General features: G+C 39.0%; 1 long non-coding RNA gene and 6 other non-coding genes across 9 annotated transcripts; all 7 read right to left on the bottom strand.

Annotated features, from left to right (window-relative positions):
- Window positions 1-1,176: 1,176 nt before the first annotated feature.
- LOC125169056 (uncharacterized) lies at window positions 1,177-27,318 on the bottom strand. 3 transcript variants are annotated; one of them, XR_007153424.1, is made up of 5 exons: window positions 27,231-27,301; window positions 21,698-21,779; window positions 19,048-19,153; window positions 6,568-6,650; window positions 1,177-2,478 (listed from the first exon to the last, which is right to left on the bottom strand). It is a non-coding gene; the product is annotated as an uncharacterized LOC125169056 (long non-coding RNA). The 3 variants fall into 3 exon arrangements; XR_007153423.1 differs by lacking the exon at window positions 1,177-2,478 and having other exon boundaries at window positions 4,758-6,650; window positions 21,698-21,796; window positions 27,231-27,318; XR_007153422.1 differs by lacking the exon at window positions 1,177-2,478 and having other exon boundaries at window positions 4,758-6,650.
- Window positions 1,643-1,718, bottom strand: LOC125169313 (small nucleolar RNA SNORD113/SNORD114 family). The gene has a single exon (XR_007153625.1). It is a non-coding gene; the product is annotated as a small nucleolar RNA SNORD113/SNORD114 family (small nucleolar RNA).
- Window positions 4,634-4,708, bottom strand: LOC125169307 (small nucleolar RNA SNORD113/SNORD114 family). Its single transcript, XR_007153619.1, has one exon. It is a non-coding gene; the product is annotated as a small nucleolar RNA SNORD113/SNORD114 family (small nucleolar RNA).
- LOC125169309 (small nucleolar RNA SNORD113/SNORD114 family) lies at window positions 8,165-8,239 on the bottom strand. The gene has a single exon (XR_007153621.1). It is a non-coding gene; the product is annotated as a small nucleolar RNA SNORD113/SNORD114 family (small nucleolar RNA).
- On the bottom strand, window positions 16,450-16,521 carry LOC125169311 (small nucleolar RNA SNORD113/SNORD114 family). Its single transcript, XR_007153623.1, has one exon. It is a non-coding gene; the product is annotated as a small nucleolar RNA SNORD113/SNORD114 family (small nucleolar RNA).
- Window positions 23,146-23,217, bottom strand: LOC125169324 (small nucleolar RNA SNORD113/SNORD114 family). The gene has a single exon (XR_007153635.1). It is a non-coding gene; the product is annotated as a small nucleolar RNA SNORD113/SNORD114 family (small nucleolar RNA).
- LOC125169312 (small nucleolar RNA SNORD113/SNORD114 family) lies at window positions 25,856-25,927 on the bottom strand. Its single transcript, XR_007153624.1, has one exon. It is a non-coding gene; the product is annotated as a small nucleolar RNA SNORD113/SNORD114 family (small nucleolar RNA).

Below are 27,318 nucleotides of genomic sequence, written 5' to 3'. Positions count from 1 at the left end.
ACTGAAGACCTTTTATAATCCTCTGCCCAACACTAAAAGAACTATAACTATTATGGCTAACTGTCTATATAACCTACCAAATGGTAAAAAGTCCACAGAGTCATTCAGTGAGAACACGTTAGCAAAATGGGTTGAACTTCAATTCTTCCTTCATGAAACGATCTGACCAATGAGCCGTACTGTACTTTAATTCTTGTGTTTTTCGATTAATCTGTGTACTCACTTTTTACATAACTCTAAGGATCATTTAATTAGATGCTCTTTTTTTGCCTACAAAAAACACAAAGTGGTAGAGCCATCAGCCCCCCAAAACTAAATACTACTACATACAACTTTCTATCTCAGCACTGTCTGCACTGGTAGAACTTGCTGCAGTGATCGAAACATCCTCTATTAGCACTACTCAGTGTGGTAGCCACTGGTCACATAGGGCTTGAAATGTGACTAGCGTTGCTGAGGAACTGAGTTTTTATTTTTCATTAATTTGGATTTAAGTGTTGACAGCAAGATGTACCTTAGAGAGTGGGTTTATATGATCCTTCCCCAAAGAAGGAGGGGCCCGTGGACTTGAAGAGGGTAAAACAGAGTTAGTCATGCTCCTTTATACATTATATATGCTCCTCATTGACCTATGATTTATGTTCTTTTATTTATTTTTTTTTTTAATTTTTTTTAACATTTATTTATTTTTGAGACAGAGAGAGACACAGCATGAACGGGGGAGGGGCAGAGAGAGAGGGAGACACAGAATTGGAAACAGGCTCCAGGCTCTGAGCCATCAGCCCAGAGCCCGACGCGGGGCTCGAACTCCCGGACCGCGAGATCGTGACCTGGCTGAAGTCGGACGCTTAACCGACTGCGCCACCCAGGCGCCCCTGATTTATGTTCTTTTAGATAACAGATGGTGATATAAAATCATTCTTTTGCTCACTAATAATAATAGCACCGATAATGGTGAGCCCTGAGGATACTTCCCAAGAAGGCCGAGTGATACTAAATGTATCCATTGGCTTTTCACTCACAGAAATCACCAACAAAACGCATTTACTTTTTTTTAAATAAAAATCAATGAACACAATTACTATATTCACCTTCTTGGTGTTCATGCTTAGACCTTTTCTAAGTTTCAACAGTTATTGAATAATGCCTTTTATTTTTTATTATTGCTTGTATTAAATTATTGCTTATTAAAACTCATTTTACACTAATGGGTTTATCATGATTTGCTCTATTACAGTTGAATACATGTATTATATTACGTATTGCTGATTGCTATGTAATCGTATGAGTTTTTTGTCCCTTTTTAAGATGAGATAGGCCACCAACTCACTGCCACTTCAGAACAACAACACTGATGTTCGCAAATATCTATCTATACGTTCCCAAAGGAGGAGCAGCCTTATACCATTTTATTTTAACTCAAAATTCCAAAAAGTTATATTAACAGTAATCCTTGGTTCATTAGCTCCTCTCACAATCAAATAAGGTACAACCCATCTCTTCACTTAAACTTTACTCATTCATGCATCGATTAACTTATAATAATACAATCCCTATCTGCGAACGACAACAAAAAAAAAATCAAGAACACGATTCTTGACTATTTCTAACTGCCTCTATAAGCACATTTCCCATAGATGCAATGGACCTCAGAGTTACAGACTGGGTTTAATCAAAAATTTTATTCAGATGCCCCACGCACACTCATCATTGATCCAGACTTGGTATTCTGTGCCTTCACTTAATATATTGTTCTTGACTTATTCCTTGACTCATTAATAATATGGTCAACGAGCAAGAGTTAGGAAAATAAGACCAACATCCTTGAAGAGATGAAGTCCATGAAAGTTTGCTTCCTACAGAGCTACAAGACTAGTTCTCCTTGTGCCATGCACCGCAGCATTGCCAATATGAATCAATCCATTTCTTGGCATCATCCTAATGCCATTAGTCATTGGTCCCTGCTTGGGCCTCTTTCATTTAACATCCATACTTCAAAGATGGTACAGTGAACTGGCATTCTGTACCACAACTAAGGAAAAGGCAACATTTTCCATTTTCCTATGGTTCCCCGCCCTTGCCGGGTTCACAGTCTATAATAATAACAACCAGTGGAGAAGTGTTTGAATCCACCGTGGAACAAAAATGAAATGGAATATTAAAATGTTTTGAAAATTGCTAACATGCCTTTCATCCTTTGTCCTAATGAATTCAGTAATGGCTGGAATGGATTAATCGTAATTCTGAATTCATAAACGCATTTTAGTCTTCGGTCAATGCAAGATCACCTTTGAATTGTCCATGTATATGGCCACTTACTCTTTCCAAACATCTCAATGAATACCCGTGACTAAGCCCCGCAAGCAATACATGAACATTGATTATTGCTTACACTTATCTCTTCTGTCTTTCCCAAAGAGGTAAAAGGCAAGATCTTCACCATGAGATAATAATCAAATCTGGTAGAGTGTGTTCATTCTGAGGAGTAAAAAGCAAACTTTAAAAAGAATCAGTCTACATTTAGCTATCCTAAATGATCAAAAATCAAGTAACCATAAACCTGAGTTTGCATACTTTCCTAAACATTGGAAAGACAGAGCTCTACTTAATATTTACTAATTTGTGGAATTTTTTTTATTTTAAATAATACAATGACCACCACTGAACCTAGCAGTAAACAGAAAAAAAATTATCAGGAATATCTCTCTGTACTTGCCACCCATGTAGGTAAGAGCCAAGATCATCTTTTTTGTTGAAATTTATAAATAATCCAGTGAAGAAATGGGCAGAACACATGAGCAGACACTTCTCTAAAGAAGACACCCAGATGGCCAACAGGCACATGAAAAGATGCTCAATGTCACTCCTCATCAGGGAAATACAAATCAAAACCACACTGAGGTATCACCTCATGCCAGTCAGAGTGTCTACAATGAACAAATCAGGAGACCATAGATGCTGGAGAGGATGTGGAGAAATGGGAACCCTCTTGCACTGTTGGTGGGAATGCAAACTGGTGCAGCCGCTCTGGAAAACAGTGTGGAGGTTCCTCAAAAAATTGAAAATAGATCTACCTTATGACCCAGCAATAGCACTGCTAGGAATTTACCCAAGGGATACAGGGGTACTGATGCATAGGGGCACTTGTACCCCAATGTTTATAGCAGCACTTTCAACAATAGCCAAATTATGGAAAGAGCTTAAATGTCCATCAACTGATGAATGGATAAAGAAGATGTGGTTTATGTACACAATAGAATACTACTTGGCAATGAGAAAGAATGAAATATGGCCTTTGTCGCAACGTGGATGGAACTGGAGAGTGTTATGCTAAGTGAAATAAGTCATACAGAGAAAGACAGATACCATATGTTTTCACTCTTACGTGGATCCTGAGAAACTTAACAGAAGACCATGGGGGATGGGGAAGGAAAAAAAAAAGTTAGAGAGGGAGGGAACCAAACCATAAGAGACTCTTAAAAACTGAGAATAAACTGAGGGTTGATGGGGTGGGGGGGGGAAGGAGGGGAAAGTGGGTGATGGGCATGGAGGAGGGCACCTGTTGGGATGAGCACTAGGTGTTGTATGGAAACCAATTTGACAATAAATTGCATATTTAAAAACTTTATTCCAGAAAAAAAAAGAAAGAAATTTATTTGTGCAGCACTGGATACCTGGGAGATTCCATTCAGGGCACAATCTCACCAGTGATCCAAATCTGACCCTACTTAATATATTTATTAATTCACTCACTAATTATCCTATTTAATTACTCACGGGATAGTAAGATCATCCCTTCATTTTTCTAAAAGAATCCCCAAAATTAAACAACCATCAAAACAGAAGCAAAATGCTCACTATTTACAAATGTCTACATGCACCAGCAGAAAGGCCTAGAACTCTTCTCCTTCCTATGGATATGAGTTGGGTAAAACATGACACATCATGACCTTTAAATTCAACTGCATGCTTTCCTTTAATGTATTGTTGGCTGACTTAAAAAAACACTGAGATCTAAATGCATATGCATTTGTTCACTTATAATTATACTTCAGTATGTGCCAGCCCACCCACACTGGAGAAGTACCTTGAATAATATTTACATTTGTCCTTATGTCATTACCCGGAAGAATACCGAACTGATTCTTTAGTGTTTGTTTGCTTACACAAAACGGCCTAAGAAGACTGCATTAATCATGAGTGTGCCGTATGAAACAGTATCACCATGCTCTCTCTCTCAATTAGATAGTTTATTCGATCAACTATTTATGTAAATGTATTTTCCTCTCCTTAATAGAATGATCAATTGGCAATGTGCCTCAACACAGAACAAACCATTGACTCTTAGGCACAGTTGGCCATATGCCCCTCACCAAAGTGATAAAAGCCTTAACTGCTAATTTATTAGGGCTAAGAATCTCAAAATTGTTGTAATAATGATCCCTGTTTCATTGTGTGCCCTAAAAGTAGTGCATGCATACCCTTCTTATTCTTTATTCATTGATGTATTTCTTTATTCATGGGCTAATTGTATTATAATAATGCAATTCATACCCCAAACCACAAAAGCCCACGAATGAGATGCTGAAGGCTTTTATTTCCCACGAAGAGAATAATAAGGTGTTCCTTTGTAATGGACCTCAGAGTTGCAGATGGGTTTAATCAAAATTCTTGTTTCAGAAACCCCATGACATTCATCACTGGTCCATGCTAGGAAAATTTTTTTTGTTTATTGATTCATTTTCTGATTCACAAATAATAATAACACAATCACAAAATCCCAAAAACAAGATCCTTGAATTTTAGGCTTTTCTCCTGCAGAGCTAATAAACGTAAAGAAAGAAATAATATGAAACTGCTCTGAAAACAAATTAAATAACATTATATTTTCTTCTAAAATTACCTCTGCGGTGCTGATTTAGATTACACATAATTTTGGGTCTATAATACATTCCCATCATTGATCCATACTTGGGAGTGTTTTATTTATTCGTGTGTGTGTGGTGCACAATTATTTGCTTCGAAACTCTTCAGGTGACATCTGGAAACAACCCATCCAAACAAAGAATGTAAACTAAGGGACTTACTTAAATTATTCTTCATGCTCCTGGTTCACTACAATAACTCCTTACTAAATGACTGAGTCAGCTATGCCATTGTTCACTCTGGGTAAGAAAAAGCAGACTAAGGCTACATTCAAAAAAAGTGTTTAATGGCTGTTCATCAGGCAGAGCTAGATAGCAATAAACTTTGGCCCCAGCATCCTATTCTTTATTAAACCCGTATGGAATTCTTACTTATAAATAATACAATAAACACGATCAAGTCCAACACCTAGCCCAAGATTAAGACTATAACGATTACAAATCTCCACCTGTATCAACGCCTATTAAAGAGACGGTTATCTCATAGATTACTGACTGATGCAAACACTTCCCCTTCTCTTAGCTTAAAAACTCCCCAGCAAACTACAGACACTCAAGACACTGGGTCTTCACTGCAGATACTAGTATGTTCCATATAAAAGAGGATTACAGAGTGAGCCTTGCCGTTTTCCTTCAGAATTGTATCGATATTAACAGCGTTTGCTGCACTCTGCTAATTGTTCTATGAGGAGGCTTTTAGCGTCTCATGTATTCATTTCTTTCTTTACTCATGCATTGATTCACTTGAAATAACATAATCCGTATCCATGAACCACAAAAGCCTGGGGCAAGCTTATTGAATTTTCCTAACTTCCACTATTAGCTAATTTCTACAGAGAAGATTGACTGGTTCGTTTCCTGTAACGGACCTCAAAGCTACACAGAGGACTTCATCAAAGGTGTTGATTCAGGTAACTCCACCGATACTCATCATTGATCTGGGCACAGCTTTCGAGTTCTTCGTTCATTTATGCCTTCTTGCAAGGATTCATTCATAGATTCATGAATCCGAATTACACACTCAATACCCTTTAATGACACAAAACTGAGAACAAAAAGCCTTACATACAACCGAGATCCGCTCACCGCCCCCATTCATGGAAAGCGAACGGTCACTCACTTTTCATAGTGAACCTCTGTTCGCACACAGGGATTAATCAGGACGCTCCCTTCATATCAGTCCCTTACTTAGGGACTGGTGACCACCTTCTCCTTTCTGCCTTGACTTGCCCATACAGTAAAGCTAGTGTCATCAACACCCACAGACCTGTCATCTTAACCCACAACTGACAAAACTGACATCTGCCATCTTTCGGGGTGCTCCAGCCTCAGAGAGTTAACAGCTAAGATCTTCCCCAGTGAAGGTATGTTTTAGGCAAATGGGACAAGAGCATGAGTTGAGAAGGCAGACGGCTTTGAGAATATGTGAGATGCCCCCCATCACTTCAGCAACGGCTCTTAGTTGGGATGAATCAAAGTAATCATAAGTTTTAGTTTGTGACACATTCTAGACTTGGGGCTCATGACTGGCATGCCTGAATTTCCTACACTGTTTAACTCTTTATTTTATTGAAATAATTTACTGGGCTCCCATAAATAAACCCCATCTAAGCCTTAAACGCAAACACTGATATTTACTTACCTCGGTCTTTATGTTTCTCAGTCCCAGGATTCACAACCATGTCTTCACGATCATAGAACGATTAAATCAGCTGTGTGTTCATTCTATGAACAAAGGAAAAAGGGGGGAGGGAAGCCAATTTGTAAAAACAATGAAGACAGAGTGTGCTTTTTTAAATTGAAATGTGCCAAGAGGAACCGTTAATCAGAAGCCCTATTTCATATCACATTCTTACCAATTTCTCAAGGGTGGTACTCTTACCGAGTTAAGTTTCTACTAGTTGATAGGAATACTATTGAATTCATCGCTCAACACGATGCGATGTGTTCATCGCATTGTTAATATGCGATTAGCAATCAGAGACATCTGACAATCAGAGACATTAACAATCAGAGACATCTGACTTTCCTTGCTACCTACATAGGGAAAGCCGCGATCATCTTTTTATTGGACTTGGCTGTGTAGAATTTAACATATTTGTTTCCTGGCACAATCTCCCAGTCCTCCACTACATGCACTTATGGAGATTCATGGATTCACTCACTCACTGGTTTATTTTATTATTCAGGGAATAACAATACCATTTTTCTAACGGAAACTCAGAATGGCCAAACACCAGCCCGGAACCAAACTACCACAACTTGGAAAGGTCCAGATGCACCTTGCAAAAAATGGAAGAGCCTAACATTGTTCCTAGGATATTTGTCATTGGCAAACTAAGATGAATCGGTATCCTCATATTAAAACACGCGTTCCTAATTGGTCCATAGTCTGCTGACTTTTAAAAAATAGATCGAGACATAAAATTACACCTTCTTGCCGTTACACAAAATCGCGGGTACCTGTGATCAGATCCACTGGACAAGAAGACTGAGCCAAATTTCGGTCACAGTCACCACTGTCAATAACATACTTGCTTCTTTTTTATTGTTTTAATGAAAATCAGTTTAAAAAAGAGTAGTGAGTGTTGCCATATAAATCGTTCTCATCGCTGGCCTCTGCTTGGCTCTCAATTGTGTGGTTATTATAGAGTCAGTGTGTTGCCATTTCCTTAAGAAAAGAATCCCTCCGCAACCCTCGAGCAACCAGCAAACGTTGTTGAGTATTATGTGCAAGTGACCATACACTCCTTTCATTACCATTTCTTGGAAGCCGGAGTTTCAGATTTTCATATTACTACTCCATGTTGCATTACGTCCCTTAATAAGCGTATAAATTGTCCTCTTTTTTTCATTCATTGATACATTTTATTTATTTGTGAATCGATTCTATAAAAAAAAAAATACAATCCAGGGCGCCTGGGTGGCTCTGTCGGTTAAGCGTCCAACTTCAGCTCACGTCATGATCTCGCGGTCCGTGGGTTCGAGCCCCGCGTCGGGCTCTGTGCTGACAGCTCGGAGCCTGGAGGCTGCTTGGGATTCTGGGTCTCCCTCTCTCTCTGCCCCTCCCCACTTGCACTCTGTCTCTCTCTCTCTCTCTCTCTCTCTCAAAAGTAAATAAATGTTAAAAAAATTTTTTAAATAATAATAATAATAAAATACAATCCATCTCCAAGAACCACAAAAGGTAACAGGTGCTCCTTTCCCACAGAGGGGAAATAACTATGTGTCTCTTTGTAATGGACCTCAGAGTTGCATACGGGTTTAATCAAAACTCCTGTTTCAGATACCCCATGGTACTCATCATTGGTCCAGGCACGTTTTTCTTCCTTTATATCTTCCTTGATCGGTTGACTGGTTGATCCATGAACACAACACTATCACAAAGTGCCAGGATAAGATCTTCGCATGAATGGCTCTTTCCCCATAAAGCAAATAGACTAAAGCTCCTCCTACGATGGACCTCAGAGAATACGTGTCGTCAGTTAATATCCATGCTTCATACCAAATCCACATTCACCACTGGTCCTCCTGTGGCTTTCTTCCATTTAATTGAGCAGCAGGCAGATGTTTATTAGAGTAGAAGATCAGAAAGGAAGAACAGTATGAAAGCTGTCTTTCAGAGAGGGGACACTTGAAAGCGAACGCCCCTAGTTTCCCCGTGAAGATGGCTCAGTGAAAAGTGATGACACCACACCGTCTTTGTTCACATCTCAAAACAAAGCATTCTACTTGCTTACAGGTTGCAACGCAAAACAGTTATCAGCCGGGACTATCCCAATACGGAAATGGTTAAGTCCTCTGGGGAGGGAAATAAACTGCAATATTAAATACTTCTGAAAATGAATGAAATGACGTTGTTTTTAATCACTTCATTGGTGCCAAATTAGATTAAACGTAGTTTTTGATTCATGACATATTCCCATCACCGGCCCATATTTGGAGATTTTTATTACGTTTATAGACATTGATTCTTTTGCTATCCCACTAAACACTCATCATCCAAAGCATCCCAACCAAGGATGGGAACTGTGAGTGTTACTTACACTTGTCTCTACATCTGTCTAGCTCTACGTACAGAGCTAACTGCCAATATTTTGTTTCTTAGAAAATGAATACATCTGCTGTCTCATGGCCATTCTGTGAAGGAAAAAGTACAATTAATCTAGATTTTTAATGCGTGTGAATTAGGTGGAACTAGAATAAACTTGGTCACTTCTTCATTAGTCTAGCATTTTACCTTCACTTTTAAATAAGGTATTAGCCACTGTCAATTACACGACACAGGAATAAGCATATCGAAAGTATCTTTATATCGGAATAGTTTTAAGAGAATACAAGATGACTTTAATGGATGTTGCCTTTGCAGAACTGGTTACGTTTAAATCTTTATTTCACATTCTGTGGGATGACTCATGCCTGATTCCATTTTATATGCTCACTTATTTATTCACTTAATCACTTATTTACTTACTTATGGGATGATTTAACCATACACTCATTATATAAAGAAAGTCAAAGTGGTAAACCAGAACAGAAATTAATCCAGAAGAGAAATACTATTCAATGCAATGATCTACATGTCCCTTACCAAAGATGGGAGTAGAACACGAATTTTTTTTCTTTCTACAAACATCAGTAGCGAAAACCCCAATCAATCACGGTTATTGTCTCATAAAACATGCTCCTCATTGATCTGTGCTGTCTCTTATTTTAAATAATTAAGATAGGATTTTATTCACTTACGCAGTTATAACGACACATCAAAATTTGGGAATGCAAAGACTTAGAAACAAATCCTGAGTGATACTAACATCCATCTATCTGCTTGGTAGTCACAAAAATAATTGACAAGATCATTTTGAGTTTTGATAAAATTTAGTGAACACAATCAGATCAATCCTAATGCTTCTCATATGACACATTGTCGACATGTGTCCATAACTGCTTCTTATTCAATGAGATACATACTTAATCGATTATCCACTTATGTTAATCTTTCCTGCTTCCTAAAAAACCAACAAACGAAAATGACAGCCAGAGCAGTGCTTGGAGGGAAATGTATAACATTGAATGCATATGTCACAAATGAAGACCTAAGTGTGTGTTGATGGATGAAGGCATAAAGAAACTATGGAATATAAGTACAATGGAATATTATTCAGCCTTTGAAAGGGAGATCCTGTCATTTGCAACAAAACTGAGCACCTCAAAGGCGTTATGCTAGGTGAAATAAGCCAGAAAAAGAAAGAAAACCGTTGCGTGATTTCACTTATATGAGGAATCTAAAAAAGTTGAATTCACAGAAGCCGAAAGCAGACTGGCAGTTACCAGGAGTGGGGAGGGGGAGGAAAGGGAGATGCTGGTCAAGGGTACAAAGTTGCTATTACGTAAGATGAAAAAGTTCTAGAGATTTAATGTACTGCATCATGACTATAGCTGGTAACATCGTATGGTGTGCTGGAAAATCTGCTGAGAGAGTAGATTTCAGGTGCTTTTATCATGAAAATAAAAAAGTAAAAAAAAGAATAACTATGTGAGGAGATGCATGTGTTAGCTTGACGGTAGTAACTATTTCACTATGTACATGTATATCAATATCAAAACATCATATTGTCCAACTCAAATATACATTATTTCTTTTTTTTTATTTTAGTGAGAGAGAGCATGCAAGTGGAGGAGAGGGCAAAGGGAGGGAAGAGAAAGAGACAGAGAGAGAGGGAGAGAGAGAGAGAGAGAGAGAGGGAGAGAGAGAGAATCTTAAGCAGTCTCCATGCTCAGCACAGAGCCCAATGTAGAGCTCGATCCCAGAACCCTGGGATCATGACCTGAACCGAAATCCAGAGTCAGATGCTCAACCTACTGAGCTCCCCAGACACCCCTACAATTTTTATTTAAAGAAAAGAAGAAAGATTTAAAATCAGCAATCTAAGTTCGACAAATCGAATACAAAGAAGAAGAAAAGATACAACAATAATTAGAGCAGAAATAGGAAATAGGAATAGGAAATAAGAAACTAACAGAGAAAATCAATGAATCAAAAAAATTGTTCTTTGAAGAGACCAATAAAATTAATAAGCTTCTAGCCACACCAAAAGGAAAGAGAAAGAAAGAAAAAAAGAAAGAAAGAAGAAAGAAAGAAAGAAAGAAAGAAAGAAAGAAAGAGGGAGGGAGGGAGGGAGGGAGGGAGGGAGGAAGGAGGAAGGAAGGAAGGAAGGAAGGAAGGAAGGAAGGAAAGAGAGAGAGAGAAAGAAAACAAAAGTGAGTCTAAGAGAAGGGGAGGGGACACAACTGAGCAGGGAGAAGGGCAGTCCTTCTTCCCAGGTGACCAGCAAGCACAAGACAGAGAACATGGTGACAAGCACCTACTACTTAAAAGATGTTTGGGGCAGAAATCACTAACTTTTTGTGGGCTTAACTCTAAGTGGTTTTTCCCAGACACTCTAATGGTGTCTGGGAAAAGTAAAGCAGGAACTTAAGGCAAACATCCTAAACTCAAGTTCTTATCTAAACCAAACTCTGAGGCTCCTGGGTGACTCAGTCGGTTAAGCGTCTTAACTCTTGATTTCAACTCAGGTCATGATCTCACGGTTCATGAGTTAAAGCCCTGCATCGGGCTCTGCGCTGACCATCCAGAGCCTGCTTGGGATTCTCTCTCTCTGTCTCTCTCTCTCTCTCTCTCTCTGCCCCTCCCTTCCCGCAAATGCTCAAACTCTGAGTGTGAGCAGGATTATCATACTGTAAAATGCCAAGCGGCAACTCAGAAAAACAAAAGATTTTCTTCCCTCAAAAGATGTTTTTTTCATCTCATCGCATCAATAGATGAGAAAAAGCACATTTGACAAACTATGACACGCATCCATGATTTAAAAGAAACCTCTCAGCAAACTAGGAATAGAAAGTAATTTCCTCAACTTGACAAACAATATCTACAAATAACCTACAGCTAACATACTTAATGGTAAGAAATTCGAAGGCTTCCCACTGAGATGTAAAGCAAAGATGTTCCCTCTCAACACTACTTTACAACATTGTACTGGAAGTTGTAACTTGCAGTACAAGAATAAGAATAAAGAAATAAGAGATATACTCTATAAGAATAAGAGTAAGAGAAATAAATAAAGGGTATATTATTAGTGAAGGAAGAAATGAAACTGTGTTTGTTGACAGATTACATGGTCATCAATGTAGAAAATATATATATAAGTCTATCGTTTTCTTAGATACGGGCAAGGAACAAGAGGGATTTGAAATTAAAAATACAATACAATGCACAGGGGGAAAGTGGGTGATGGGCACTGAGGAGGGCACCTGTTGGGATGAGCACTGGGTGTTGTATGGAAACCAATCTGACAATAAAAAATAAAAATAAATAAGTAAAAATTAATAAAATAAAAAAAAATTTTTTTTAATTTTTTTTTTCAACGTTTATTTATTTTTGGGACAGAGAGAGACAGAGCATGAACGGGGGAGGGGCAGAGAGAGAGGGAGACGCAGAATCGGAAACAGGCTCCAGGCTCTGAGCCATCAGCCCAGAGCCCGACGTGGGGCTCAAACTCACGGACCGCGAGATCGTGACCTGGCTGAAGTCGGACGCTTAACCGACTGCGCCACCCAGGCGCCCCTAAAATAAAAAATTTAATAAAATAAAAAATAAATAAAAATTAAATAAAAAATACAATACTATTTACAATAGTACCAATAAAATTAAATATGCAGTTATAAACCCAACAAAACATATGAAGGAAAACAGCAAAACTGATGAAAGTAATCAAAGAGTTAACTAAATAAATGGACAGTATTCCATGTTCATGGATAGGAAGATTCAGTATTATTGAGATGTCAGTTCTTTCCAATGCAATTTATAGATTCAAAACAATCCCAATCTAAAACAACAAAACCCCTAAAAGTTAACAGGAGAAAATCCAGATGACCTCAGGTTTGGTGATGACTTTTCACCAAAGACACAATACAGGAAAGAAATAATTGATGAGCTTGACTTCGTTAAAATTAAGAGTTTCTGTTCTGCAAATAAACTGTCAAGATAACAAAATACAAACTGCAGACAGAGAAAAAATATTTATAAAAATATATCTGATAAATGACTTTTATCCAAAACACACAAAGAACCCTTAAAAAAAAAGAGGGGCGCCTCAGAAAAGAGAGGCTCAGTCGGTTAAGCAGCCAACTTCGGCTCAGGTCATGATCTCGCGGTCTGTGAGTTCGAGCCCCGTGTCGGGCTCTGTGCTGACAGCTGGGAGCCTGGAGCCTGCTTCGGATTCTGTGTGTGTGTCTCTCCCTCTCTGCCCCTACCCCACTTGCTCTCTCTCCATCTCTCAAAAAAATGAATAAATGTTAAAAAAAATTAAAAAAAAAAAAAAGAAACAACCTGATTTAAAAATGAGTCAAAGAATGGGAATGCAAGCTGGTGCAGCCACTCTAGAAAACAGTACGGAGATTCCTCAAAAAAATAAAAAACTACCCTATGACCCAGCAATTGCACTACTAGGCATTTATCCAAGGGATACAGGTGTGCTGTTTCAAAGGGACACACACACCCCCACGTTTATAGCAGCCCTATCGACAATAGCCAAAGTCTGAAAAGAGCCCAAATGTCCATCAGCAGATGAATGGATAAAGAAGATGTGGTGTGTACACACACACACACACACACACACACACACACAATGGGGTATTACTTGGCAATCAAAAAGAATGAAATCTGGCCATTTGCAACTATGTGGATGGAACTGGAGGGTATTATGCCAAGTGAAATTAGTCAGAGAAAGACAAAACTCATATGACTTCACTCATATGAGGACTTTAAGAGACAAAACCGATGAACATGAGGGAAGGGAAACAAAAATAATATAAAAACAGGGAGGGGGACAAAACAGAAGAGACTCATAAAGATGGAGAACAAACTTAGGGTTACAGGAGGAGTTGTGGGAGGAGGGATGGGCTAAATGGCTAAGGGGCATTAAGGAACCTACTCCTGAAATCACTGTTTCACGGTATGCTAACTAATTTGGATGTAAATTTTAAAAAAAACAAAAAACAAAAACTTAAAAGAAGAAAACAAAAAGATACAAGATTCCAGTTATAACTATTAGGGTTACGGTGTACAATTCAAGGACTATACCTAATGCTGTTGTGTAATATGTAGGGAAGTTGTTAAGACTAAATGCTACGAATTCTCTTCATAAGAACAAATTTCTTTTCCTTTCCTTTTTTTTAATAGTATTTCTATGAGAAGATGATTGTTAGCTAAACCTACTATAATCATTTCACAATATATGTTAATTAAACCATCAAAAAAAAAAAGAAAAAAAATGAGTCAAAGAATGTAACAAACACCTCACTAAAGAAGATACATATGAAAAGATTCGCCACATCGTATGTCATCAGGGAAATGCAAATTAAAACAACAATGAGATTCCACTACCTACCTATTACAATAGGTGTTTGGCAGTTTCTTTCAAAACTAGACATGTTCTTACCACGTGATCCAGCAATCACACTCCTTGGTATCTACCCAAAGGGGCTGAAAACTAATATCTGCACAAAAACCTGCACGTGAATGTTTACAGCAGCCTTATTCATAATTGCCCAGATTTGGAACACCCAAAATGGCCTCCCATAGGTGAATGGAAAAATAAACTGCTGTAATCTTCTGACAGAAGATTATCCAGTGCTAAAAAGAAATGAGAAATGAAAAGACACGGAGGAATCTCAAGGGTATATTCTAAAGTGAGGGAAGACAATATGAAAAGGCTACATAGTAGTGATTCTAATCACACGACATTCTGGGAAAGGCAAAACTATGGAGACGATAGAAAGATCAGAGGTTGCCAGGGGTTAGAGAGGACAGAGGGGTGAACAGGCAGAGCCCAGGAGATTTTTAGTGAAATAGTCTGTGTGATACCTTCATGTTGGATTCATGTCATTGCACATTTGTCCAAAGCCACTGAAATTACAACCAGGAGTGAATTCTAGTCAAACTATGGACTTTGGGTGATAATGATGCATCAGTGTAGGTTCATCAATTGTAACAAATGTACCACCGTGGTGGGGGATGTCAGTTGATAGTGGGAAGGTTATGCACGTGCGGGGGTTTGGGGATTATGGGAAATCTCTGTATGTTCCATCCAATTTTGTCGTGAACCTTGAAACTGCTCTAAAAAATAGTCTTTTAAACCCAGCAGTAGCACTGCTAGGAATTGACCCAAGGGATACAGGAGTACTGATGCATAGGGGCACTTGTACCTCAATGTTTATACGGCACTTTCAACAATAGCCAAATTATGGAAAGAGCCTAAATGTCCATCAACTGATGAATGGATAAGGAAATTGTGGTTTATATACACAATGGAGTACTACGTGGCAATGAGAAAGAATGAAATATGGCCCTTTGGAGCCATGTGGATGGAACTGGAGAGTGTGATGCTGAGTGAAATAAGCCATACAGAGAAAGACAGATACCATATGTTTTCACTCTTATGTGGATCCTGAGAAACTTAACAGAAACCCATGGGGGAGGGGAAGGAAAAAAAAAAGAGGTTAGAGTGGGAGAGAGCCAAAGCATAAGAGACTCTTAAAAACTGAGAACAAACTGAGGGTTGATGGGGGGTGGGAGGGAAGGGAGGGTGGGTGATGGGTATTGAGGAGGGCACCTGTTGGGATGAGCACTGGGTGTTGTATGGAAACCAATCTGACAATAGATTTCATATATTGAAAAAAAAATAGTCTTTTAAAAAAGGAGGCAACACGTGTGCGTGTGTGTGTGCACGCGCACACACGAACACACACACACGACTAAAACAAAAACGAAAACTCTGCTACCAGAGGACATTTGCCAATGTCCGGAGACATTTTTGATTGCCGCAACTGGGAGGGAGGGGTTAATACTGACGTCTAGCACAGCCCATGAGGTTACTCAACATTCTACTACATACGGGACCGCCTTCCCAACAACGAATTATCCAGCCCAAAACGTCAGTCATGAAGGGCTGAGAAAATCCTGCTGCACCCTCTTCAAAATAACTAACTGGTTGAGACATGAATGCAATATACATTCACTCACAATATCATCAATAGCTACGGACATGCAAACTGGATTAGAGACTTGTATGGAATTAACAGCTGTTCATATGCTCATTACTCCCAGATATAACCAACCAGATCCTATTTTCTTGCAAACAGCACCTCGAAGACAACGCAGAACAACACAACGCTGCTTTCCGGTACTTATCTCTCCATGTTCCTGACCCACATAGGTATCAGATTTAATCAATTCATGTTGGAACTGAGTGCTTCAGAAAATATTAATAATAATATTATACATTCTCATAATTAAGCCACATGTGGCTCTCCTTGTCTTTATTTATAAATTTACTTATTCGTTTATCAATTCACTTCTACCAACACAATCCAGACCTATGAACCTTCATAACCTAAGAGCAAAATCCCGAATATTACTAACCTCTACTGTAAGCTGATTTACCATATAGGCATTAACTAGGTCTCTGACCTCAGAGTTACAGGGTTTAATCAAAATCATTGATTCAGACACCCCAGGATACTCATCATTGGTCCAAACTTGGCAACACTTCCTCCATTCATTAATACCTTTGTTTATGGATTCCCTCATTAAGTCACTAATAATAACAAAGGCAAGGACATGAATTTTGACTATAACCTACTACAGTCTCTAGGCTCCTTACCCACAAAGGTAAAAACTAAAATTCTCATTACTGTCGAATAATTCAATCAGCTATAGCATTTTGTTCTGTAGATATTAAAATACACTTTCTGTCAAGAACGAACCAGCATAGACACCTTTTTTTAATGGGCTGGAGTCATGAGGTACTAGCATTGGTCTAAGATTTACCCTACTTTATACATTCACTGATCCACTCATGTTGTTCTCTTAATTACTCAAAGCATAATTTGATCATCTACTCATTTTTTTTTAAAGAAAAAGAGTAGGGGCGCCTGGGTGGCGCAGTCGGTTAAGCGTCCGACTTCAGCCAGGTCACGATCTCGCGGTCCGGGAGTTCGAGCCCCGCGTCGGGCTCTGGGCTGATGGCTCAGAGCCTGGAGCCAGTTTCCGATTCTGTGTCTCCCTCTCTCTCTGCCCCTCCCCCGTTCATGCTCTGTCTCTCTCTGTCCCAAAAATAAATTAACGTTGAAAAAAAAAAAATTGAAAAAAAAAATAAATAAAATAAAGAAAAAGAGTAAAACCCACCAGTCCTCCAGAACTGAAATACCATGTCATGCCATTGCTGATATCCACTTGTCCAAAGTGGGATTAAGTCTAGATTTCTCCCTCTTCATCTAAAATGGTTTAGTCATTATATTGTTTCATGACACCTACTCCTCTGCCTTCTCTTAAATAACTGACCAAACCGGGGTGCCTGGGTGGCTCAGTCGGTTGAGCGTCTGACGTCAGCTCAGGTCATGATCTCGCAGCTCTGGAGTTCGAGCCCCGCGTCGGGCTGTGTGCTGACAGCCCGGAGCCTGGAGCCTGTTTCAGATTCTGTGTCTCCCTCTTCTCTCTGTCCCAACCCACTCGCATTCTGTCTCTGTCTCTCTCAAAAATAAATAAACATTAAAAAAATTTTTTTAATAAAAAATAAATAAATGACCAATATATGAACTCATTTGCTCATCGACTTTTAACAATGCATTCAAAGTGAATGCAAGCGAAGACGCTGGATAAGAACATTGACTAATACTAGTACCTGTCCCTACGTCACTGTCCACAGATATAACCTGTTAGAGTCTTCTTTATTTTTTTAAATAATACTATATTCTCAGTATTAGTCCTTGCTTGGCTTTCCTTCCATTGGGCACTTATGTAAGCAATTGTTGGTAATGTCGAGGATTTGCTCCTTTTCTTTTTTTTTTTTTTAATTTTTTTTAATATTTATTTATTTTTGAGACAGAGACAGAGCATGAACAGGGGAGGGGCAGAGAAAGAGGGAGACACAAAATCTAAAGCAGCTCCAGGCTCCGAGCTGTCAGCACAGAGCCCGACGCGGGACTCGAACTCACAAACTGTGAGACCATGACCTGAGCTGAAGTCGGACGCTTAACCGACTGAGCCACCCAAGTGCCCCGGATTTGCTCCTTTTCTAAATAGAACCAACAACCAGCTAGCTACCACCAATCTGAAACAACAGGGACTCTCATGGAATAGGATATCTATCCTTTAAGGACAAATGTAAGATAGACTTGATCGATTTAGATTACGAAATTCAGTGTCTGGGGAAATAATATAATGATACATTTCACAGACATTAAGAACTCAAAGCTCAGCAACCAGATCTTAACTCGTCCTAACTTGTGCTGTAAGCCCCTCTCTCACGGAAGAAATAGCTAGATTTCTTTTTCTCAGTGGGCCTCAAAGGTACAGAGTTTAATTAAAATCTTTGATTCCTACATCTCAGAATCCTCATCATTAATCTACACCGAACATCTTGTTCTTCCTTTATTTACACATTCCTTGTTCCTTCATTCATGGACTCACTCTCATAACAATATAATCTATTCTCATGAATCAAAGAGCCCAAAAACGACATCCTTGAATATCACCAAGAACCGGCTCTACACCCATTTGCCACAGTGCTAATAAACAAGGGTATTCTTTGCAATATATACGTATGCTGTTTGCATATATAAATTAACCAACATTCTCGCTCCGTATCAGCTTCAAGGGTCCACGCCTGGCCCTTTTATAATTAAAGATGATGCAGTGAGTAACCATGGGAACTTTAATCTTTCTCCGCATCTAGAGAGACAACAATTTTGTCCATCTTCTTGTGTGTTTCTCCCTCAGGGAATTCATAGCTTAAATCTTTATCCATGGAGAAGTACTTAAATGCATTGCAACGCAAAAATAAAACACAATGTGAAGCAATCCTAAAACTGAATGAAACGTCCAGCATCTTTTTAATTGGGCTTTACTAGTCCTGCATCTGATTCATCCTAAATCTCAATTCGGGTCTGTGCTGGGCTCATTTGGCTTTATTTTTTAATATACTCGCTGATTACTTTGAAAAATCCAAGCAACACTCACAAACCACCCTCCCAACCCAAGAATATAAACTCTGCTACTTACATCAATTTCTTCTGTCCTTACCCCCCACAGCTTGATAAAGCCAAGATCTTTAGCATTAGAGAATGATTACTTCATCGGTGGTATGTTCGCTTAGTGAAAATGCAGACTTTCAAGAGAAAGAAAGAGTCCATAGTTAGATTTTTTTTTTAATGGAGGCTAGTCTTGCAGTATTAGATCAATCATAAACACGGGTCATTTCAGAAAGAATGTCATCATTGCCGATGAATCGCACTCTTATTCATTGACTTATTTAACTTTTCTTTTTAAGCAGTACAATGAACACCAACATGAGAATAAGAACCATTATCTATCATGAATATCTGTCTACATACTCCCTATCCATAAATTTAACAACTCAGTGACTACTTTTAATGGACCTCACTTGTACAAAATTGGATAAATGTAAATCTTTGTTTTATGCATATTCTCACCAATGAAGCCCACATTTTTCTGATTTATGTCTACTGATTCATTTACTTATCCGTGTATATAATTAGGCATAAAATAAATCAATTATCTTCCCATTTTTCTAAAGAATTTCTTCATGCGAATTTCTACGTACACCTGAAACTAACATTACACTGTATGTTAACTAACTGGAATTTGAAAAATATTTCTATGTGTACTTTCTCCAAAATGGAAGGAACTTAGAGTTCTATTTCTTTATCTGGACAACTTTTGCGTATAACAGGAGTAATCATTATCTTTGGTTCACAACACACATTCCTCATTGGCCCCTGCTCAGCCTTCTTTTGAATAATTAATCTACAGGGAAATACACTCCTTCATTCCCTTATGACAAGATGTCAGTACCAATGAAAACCAAGGCACGGAACAGGAATATTAAGTATCCAGTCTACATGCTCATGGCCGATAGACATAAATGATTACTAAATCATCTTTTCAATTTTTTTAATTAAACTAGTGAATACAGTTATATTGATTGTAACCCTGGCCACATGACATATCCTCAGTATGGGTTCACAACATTTGGCCCTCTCTCAATAAGACAATATTTAAGCAATTGTTTATTTATGTAAACATTTTTTTTTTGTCCTTCTTAATTAAAACCACCAAACAAAGAATCAAGGCAGCAACATGAACTCTTGGGTACATCTGTCCATACTGTCCTTATGGAAGGGCTCAGAGCTTTGATTTATCTATAGAACCTGATGTTTCAAATATACACTAACAATCATTTCTGCTTTATTACATAACTTCATAGCTCGTCCACATATGGCCCTCCTTATCTTCATTCATTTACACCTTTCCTTATTCATTCATGAACTCACTTCCCTACAAGTTTATTTTATCCCTCTCTCTCTCTCTTAGATTTTATTTTTATTTTTTTGCAATAGTCCACAGATTTCTAGACGGGGATTAACACAATTCCGTTTACTTGTTTTTTCTATTTTTTTTTTAATTTCTTAAGTTTTTATTTAAATTCCAGTAGAGTTAACATACAGTGTAATATTAGTTTCAGGTGTACAATATAGTGAATTCAACACTGCCATACAATACCCAGCGCTCATCACAACAAGTGCCCTCCTTAATCCTCATCACCTATTTCCCCTACCCGTCCCTGCCTCCCCTCTGGTAATCATCAGTTTGCTCTCTATAGTTAATTATTATTTTGCCACTCTCACTCTTTTTGTCCCCCCTATGCTCATTTTTGTTTCTTAAGTTCCACACATGAGTGAAACCCTACGGCATTTGTTTTTCTCTGACCCATTTCGCTTAGCATAGTACACTCTAGCTCCCCCCTGTCCTTGCAAACGGCAAGATTTCATTCATTTTGATGGCTGAGTAATATTCCATTGCAGATCTATATCACATCTTCTTTATCTATTCATCCGTCAGTGGACACTTGGGCTGCTTCCATAATTTGTCTATCATAGATAGAGCTGCTATAAACATCAGAGTGCCTGTCCTCCTTCAAATCTGTATTTTCGTATCCTTTGGGTAAGTACCTAGTAGTGCAACGGCTGGGTCGTAGGGTAGCTTTATTTTTAACTTTTCGAGGACCTTCCGTGCTGTTCCCCAGAGCGGCTGCACCAGTGTGCATTCCCACCAGCAGTGCAGGAGGGTCTCCCTCTCCCCACATCCCACACAATTCTGGACTCAGACTCAACCCCCACCCCAGGACTCACCGTTGTCCTAAGCTTTGCACTCTTTTCCTTCAGTCCTTTATCCTTTAGGTTTATTGACATGCTCACTGTTCCAACAATAGAATCAATGCACAGAAATCACTAAAGCTCAAAAATAAGATCCTTAAATATCACTAAGATCTACTGATAAGCTCATTTCCCGTGGAGCTAATACATTACGTCACTTTTTGCAGTGGCCTTCAGCGTAGGCCATGTGCTCCCTCTCACTGACTCTTGTGAAGGGATGAATGTTAAAATCCGCAGTCGTGTAAGTATCCCTGAAAACGTATGAAACATCTGCCACCTTTTTAAAGGAGTCATCAGTTGCGCAGAACTGAATTACTCCTCATTACCTCTGGTTCATAATCTAGTCCTGTCATTGGTAATGTACAGCGTTCTTTAATTTTTCACTCCTACAGAGCTTTTTATTACTTGAAATACTTCAGTGCACAGCCATGAACAAGTGCCCCTAACCAAGTACCTAGACTTTGACTGTTACTCACCTCCGAATTTAATGCTTCTTCCCCGCAGAGCCACAGTCTTCACCACTAGATAGGATTAAAAATCAACCGTGGTGTCTTCATTCTGAGGTAAAAATCAGGCTTTAGAAGTAATGAAAAAAACACACATTTAGGTATGTGTGAAAGATACTAATCGTAGAGTTCTCGATGAAACATAAGACTTGCTTCTTCTCGTTGGCTCAAGAATGTCACTACTGTTTACTTACTCCATTCATTTTGAGTTTTTTCAGATTTTATTTTTAAGCCACCTCTCTACCCACCAAGGGCTCGAACTCACAATCCTGAGATCAAGAGACGCATGTTCTGCCGAATGAGCCAGCCAGGCACCCCTAATTTTAATTTTCAACAATAAAAAGAACACCACTGAGTCCATCGCTCCACTCACAACTGATAACTATGACCCTTATAAACATATCCGGGTACTTTACATAGCTAAAATCTACATTACCCTTCTCCATGGATCTTTCTTAAACCGATCGGATAAATTTAAATCCTTGTTTCACGGCATATTTTTAACAATGGCCCATGGTTGGCTCTACTTATTCATCCATTCATTCATTCACTCATTCAATTAGTCATGGAATAATTTCACCTGTTGTTCATTATATAAAGGCACAGACAGTACCTTCACTTATGGTGAGCACGGTGTAACATCTACAGATGTCAAATCACTATGTTGTGCACCTGAAACTAATGTAACATTGTGTGTTAACTGCACTTTGACTTAAAAAAAAAAAAAGAAAAGTGAATTAAAATGGGAAGCATCTGTCTGTACGTTATACAAACTGGGAAAAGCCTGGCTTTTTAAAAATATAGATGCAGTAGTATAAAACAGGATAATCAGAGTCCTTCCTCACTGGTGTATGATTTTCACCTTTTAAACAAAATATGAATCCATTCATTCGGTTATAATAACATATAATATGTCATTGTTATAAGTCACTGGACAATGCTTTAAATAATACTAACGGGAGATCATATGCTCAGAGCAAACCATCTTGTCATGGGACCACATTCTCATGACTGGTCCATAATCTTCTTTTTTGTTTCAATTAGATCTTCAATTATTTACCGATGCCAACCTGTTTCCCTTAATAAAATAAATCAGCAACCTGCCATCAATTCATAATGACAACATTCAATCTTGGGCATACTTTCCTATCTGCTCCCTCTGAACAGAATAAAGTCTACTTACTTTCCTAGACCTCATTACTTCAGAAATGTTTCAAAACATAGTCTCATCGTTAAACAATGTGTGGCTTTCCTCGTCCTCATTCACTCCATTTCTTTCCTAACCAGGCATCATTTCATGTGTAATTAAAAATACCCCGCATCCTAGGAACACAAAACCTAACAACAGGATCCCGACTATTCCCTTCTTGCTTTGTAAACACTTTCACCATAGAGGGAATGGCTACATTTCTTCTCGTAATGACATTAGAGTTACAGAGCTCCATCAAAATCTTTAATCCAGACACCCCAGGGTACTCATCATTGATCCAAACTTGGCATTTTTTTGCCTTCTTCATTCATATCTTCCTTTCCGGATCATTTTTACATGCATAAATTATAACACGGTCAATAGCCATGAATCACAAATGCCAAGAATAAGATGAATGGTTTTTACCAAGGTAAGTCTATTTGCATGTGTCCCACAAAGCTAATACGCTTGCTGTCTTTTTATTAGTGCACCTCTGGGTTGCACAGAGGGATTGACAGCTGTTTCACATCAGCATCATATTGATAAGAAGTTTCTGCTCGTCTCTTTACGTATCCTCATTGTAAAGAGGGTGAAATAAACTATGAACCATCGTCTTCCCTCACAACTAGAACGATGTAATTTCCTCCATCACCCTACATCCCCCTCCCTCAGCAAGTAAATAACCTCGAGCTTTAGCAAGGAAGGGATATACTTCTAAATGTACTTTGGTGCCAAACTAAAATGATATATATTATCATGTGGCCCTGAAAATGACTAATCATGAACGGTTCATAACATATGCATATCCTTGGCCAATGCTTGGTGTTCTTTAATTTTATATATATATAAATGTTTTATATTTTACATATTATATATATAAATAATACACCTTTACATATTTTATAACCAATTTTGTTTATATATTTCATTACATATGTATTTATATATACTTATTACATATAAGTATATTTTATATATTTAATATATTTATTATTATGCTATTATTAATATGCTATTTTAAATTTTGTAAAATAAGTCCTTGGAAAATTCATGAACAAACTCGCCAGAGACCAGGGACCGTAACATTTATGTTGGTCTCTATGCTCTTTACCCAAAGAGGCAACAACTAAGATCTTCCTCATTAGAGAATTATTCATTTGGCTGTGGTGCGTTCATGCTGTAAATTAAAAGCCAATTCTAAACAGTCTCCATGAGATGTTTTTAAGTGGACATGAGTTTCACACTGCCAAATTAATAACAAAGCTGGATCATATCACATTCTCATTACTGGTGCAAAGACAACTCCCTTGTATTTTATCAGCTTATTTTATTTTCATTCTTTAGCAATGTAGTAAACATCATTGAATCTAAGACTCAACTCAAGAATAAAGCCTGGGTGACTCAGTCAGTTAAGCGCCCAACTCTTGATGTTGGCTCAGGCCATGATCTCACAGTCGTGGGATCGAGCCATCGAGCCCCACATCACGGCTAGACATGGAGCCTGCTTGGGATTCTCTCTCTCTCTCTCTCTCTCTCTCTCTCTCTCTCTCTCTCTCCTTCCCTCCCTCCCTCTGCCACTCTCCCCAATAAAATAAATAAATATTAAAAAAAGAAAGTTGAGGGGCGCCTTGATGGCTCAGTTGGTTAGGCATCCAACTTCAGCTCAGGTCATGATCTCCCTGTTGGTGGGTTCAAGCCCCGCGTCAGGCTCTGTGCTGACAGCTCAGAGCCTGGAGCCTGCTTCCAATTCTGTATCTCCCTCTCTCTCTGCCCCTCCCCCACTTGCACTCTGTCTCTTGAAAATAAATAAATGTTGGAAAGGAAAGGAAAGGAAAGGAAAGGAAAGGAAAGGAAAGGAAAGGAAAAGAAAGGAAAGGAAAGGAAAGGAAAGGAAAGGAAAGGAAAGGAAAGGAAAGGAAAGGAAAGGAAACTGAGGCACCTGGGTGGCTCAGTCAGTTAAGCGTCTGACTCTTGGTCTCAGCTCAGGTCACCATCTCACAGTTCATGAGTTCCATCCCTTCTTCGGGGCTCTGCACTGACAGCACTGAGCCTGCTTGGGATTCTCTCTCTCCGTCTCTGTCTGCCCCTCCCCAACTGTGTTCACATGCTCACGCTCACGCTCCCTCTTGCTTGCTCGCTCTCTCTCTCTCTCTCAAAATAAATAAACTTAAAAAATAAAACAAAAAATTAAAATAAGAAAAGAAAATCTTTCTTATAAAAAAAAAGGAAAGAAAAAGAATAAGGCTTATAACTTTTACATGGCAGAGAGAGAGAGGGAGAGAGAGAATCCCAAGCAGGGTCCACGTTGTGAGCACAGAGCCCGACACGGGGCTCGAACTCACAAACCATGAGATCATGACCTGAGCCGAAGCCAAGAGGTGGACGCTTAACCAACTGAGCCACCCAGGTGACCCTTCCTTCTTCTTAATGAAGCCAACCACCAGCAAACTCCCAGCAATCCAGACTTACGTGCCCATGTACATATAGTTGTGTGCACTCTTACGCTTCTGGACCTCCTGTGTGTTCTGAAGAGGGCAACAGGTCTTACCTATGTATTCTATTGAAACATGGTGTTAAACAAACATATCACCAGCGACACTTGTTCCATGACACTCACGTGTGATCATGTTTGTCTTCATTCAATGACACATTTATTTATTCGTGCATTCACTGATTCACTTACACCGATACAATCCATACCCAAAAATCACTAAGACCCAAGAACCAGATCCCCAATGGGCTTAAACTTCTGCCCCGGACTCTATTCCCTTAGAGAGAATGACTAGGTCTCTTTTCTTTCCCTTTCTTTCTTTCTTTCTTTCTTTCTTTCTTTCTTTCTTTCTTTCTTTCTTTTTCTTTCTTTCTCTCTTTCTCTCTTTCTGTCTTTCTTTCTTTCTTTTGTAAATTCTAGTTCCTCTACAGTTAATACACAGTGTTCTATGGACCTCAGAGTTTAGGGTTTAATCAAAATTCTTGATTCATATACCCCAGAACTACTCATCATTGATCCAAGCTTAACATTCTTTTTCTTCATTTATTTATGTATATATTGTGTATTGACTGTTTATGCATTACTTACTGATTATTTCCTTCATGGCCTCACTGGTTTAAAAAAAAAACTACATCCTATGAATCACAGAAACCCAGGGACAAGATCTTTGAATATTGCAGAGAGCTGTGTACGAGCTTATTTCCCACAGAGCTACTAAACAAGATCTCTTTTTAATTGGACCTCAGTGCTGCACATAGGGATTAATCAATAAACTTGCCATCCATCCCACGCACTTCACTGCTCTCTGCTCGCTCATCTTTCCCTTACGTTCTTCGTATTTTGAAACTAGTGCCCTGAACCTACCATTTGACTCCAGAACTAGAATGCGGACAATACTCTCTAGCTTCCCGGGTGCTTCTTCCTCAAAGATGTAACAACCTAGAGAGCTATCAATAGAGAATGTTCTTAAAACGGGGTGCAAAAATAAAACAGAATATTAAAGCAGCTGTGAAAGTCAACGCAAAACCCTCAAACTTTGTTTTCAATGGATCTCAATCCCACTGAAGTGGGCTAATCTTTTTTTTTCTTTAACATGAAATTTACTGTCGTATTGTTTTCCATACAACACCCAGTGCTCTTCCCAACAGGTGCCCTCCTCCATACCCATCACCCGCCCTCCCCTCCCTCCCACCCCCATCAACCCTCAGTTTATTCTCAGTTTTTGAGAGTCTCTTATGTTTTGGCTCCCTCCCTCTCTAACCTTTATTTTTCCTTCCCCTCCCCCATGGACTTAAGATTCTCAGGATCCACATAAGAGTGAAAACATATGGTATCTGTCTTCCTCTGTATGACTTATTTCACTTAGCATCACACTCTCCAGTTCCATCTGAAGTAGGCTTATCTTTTGTTTTTACATTTCTTTCTCTGCCTCTCAAAATAAAGAAAACTAATGAGAGAGAGAGAGAGAGAGAGAGAGAGAGAGAGACAGAGCATGAACGGGGGAGGGGCAGAGAGAGAGGAGACACAGAATCGGAAGCAGGCTCCAGGCTCTGAGCCGTCAGCACAGAGCCCGATGCGGGGCCCAAACTCACAAACCGTGAGATCATGACCTGAGCCGAAGTCGGACGCTCAACCGACTGAGCCACCCAGGTGCCCCTGAAGTGGGCTACTCTTAATCCATGGTTCATACACATTCCCAGTCGTGTTCCACGTGTGGTGTGCTTTGATTGCATTTATGTGCCCACAGGCCATTGCTCCTTTGAAACAATCCCATGGACCACAGGAATTCCCTCCAAACCAAGAACACAAACTCTGTCACTTACATGAGTCACTTTGCTCCTTATCCATAAAAGTGACAGCCAAGATCTTCATCACGGGATAGTGGATAAATCAGACTGGGTATGCTGACTC

Source organism: Prionailurus viverrinus, chromosome B3 (assembly GCF_022837055.1).
Source record: "Prionailurus viverrinus isolate Anna chromosome B3, UM_Priviv_1.0, whole genome shotgun sequence".
NCBI classification, from domain to species: domain Eukaryota; kingdom Metazoa; phylum Chordata; class Mammalia; order Carnivora; family Felidae; genus Prionailurus; species Prionailurus viverrinus.
The sequence above is the reverse complement of the archived record's forward strand: the minus strand, read 5'-3'. Positions and strand labels throughout refer to the sequence as shown.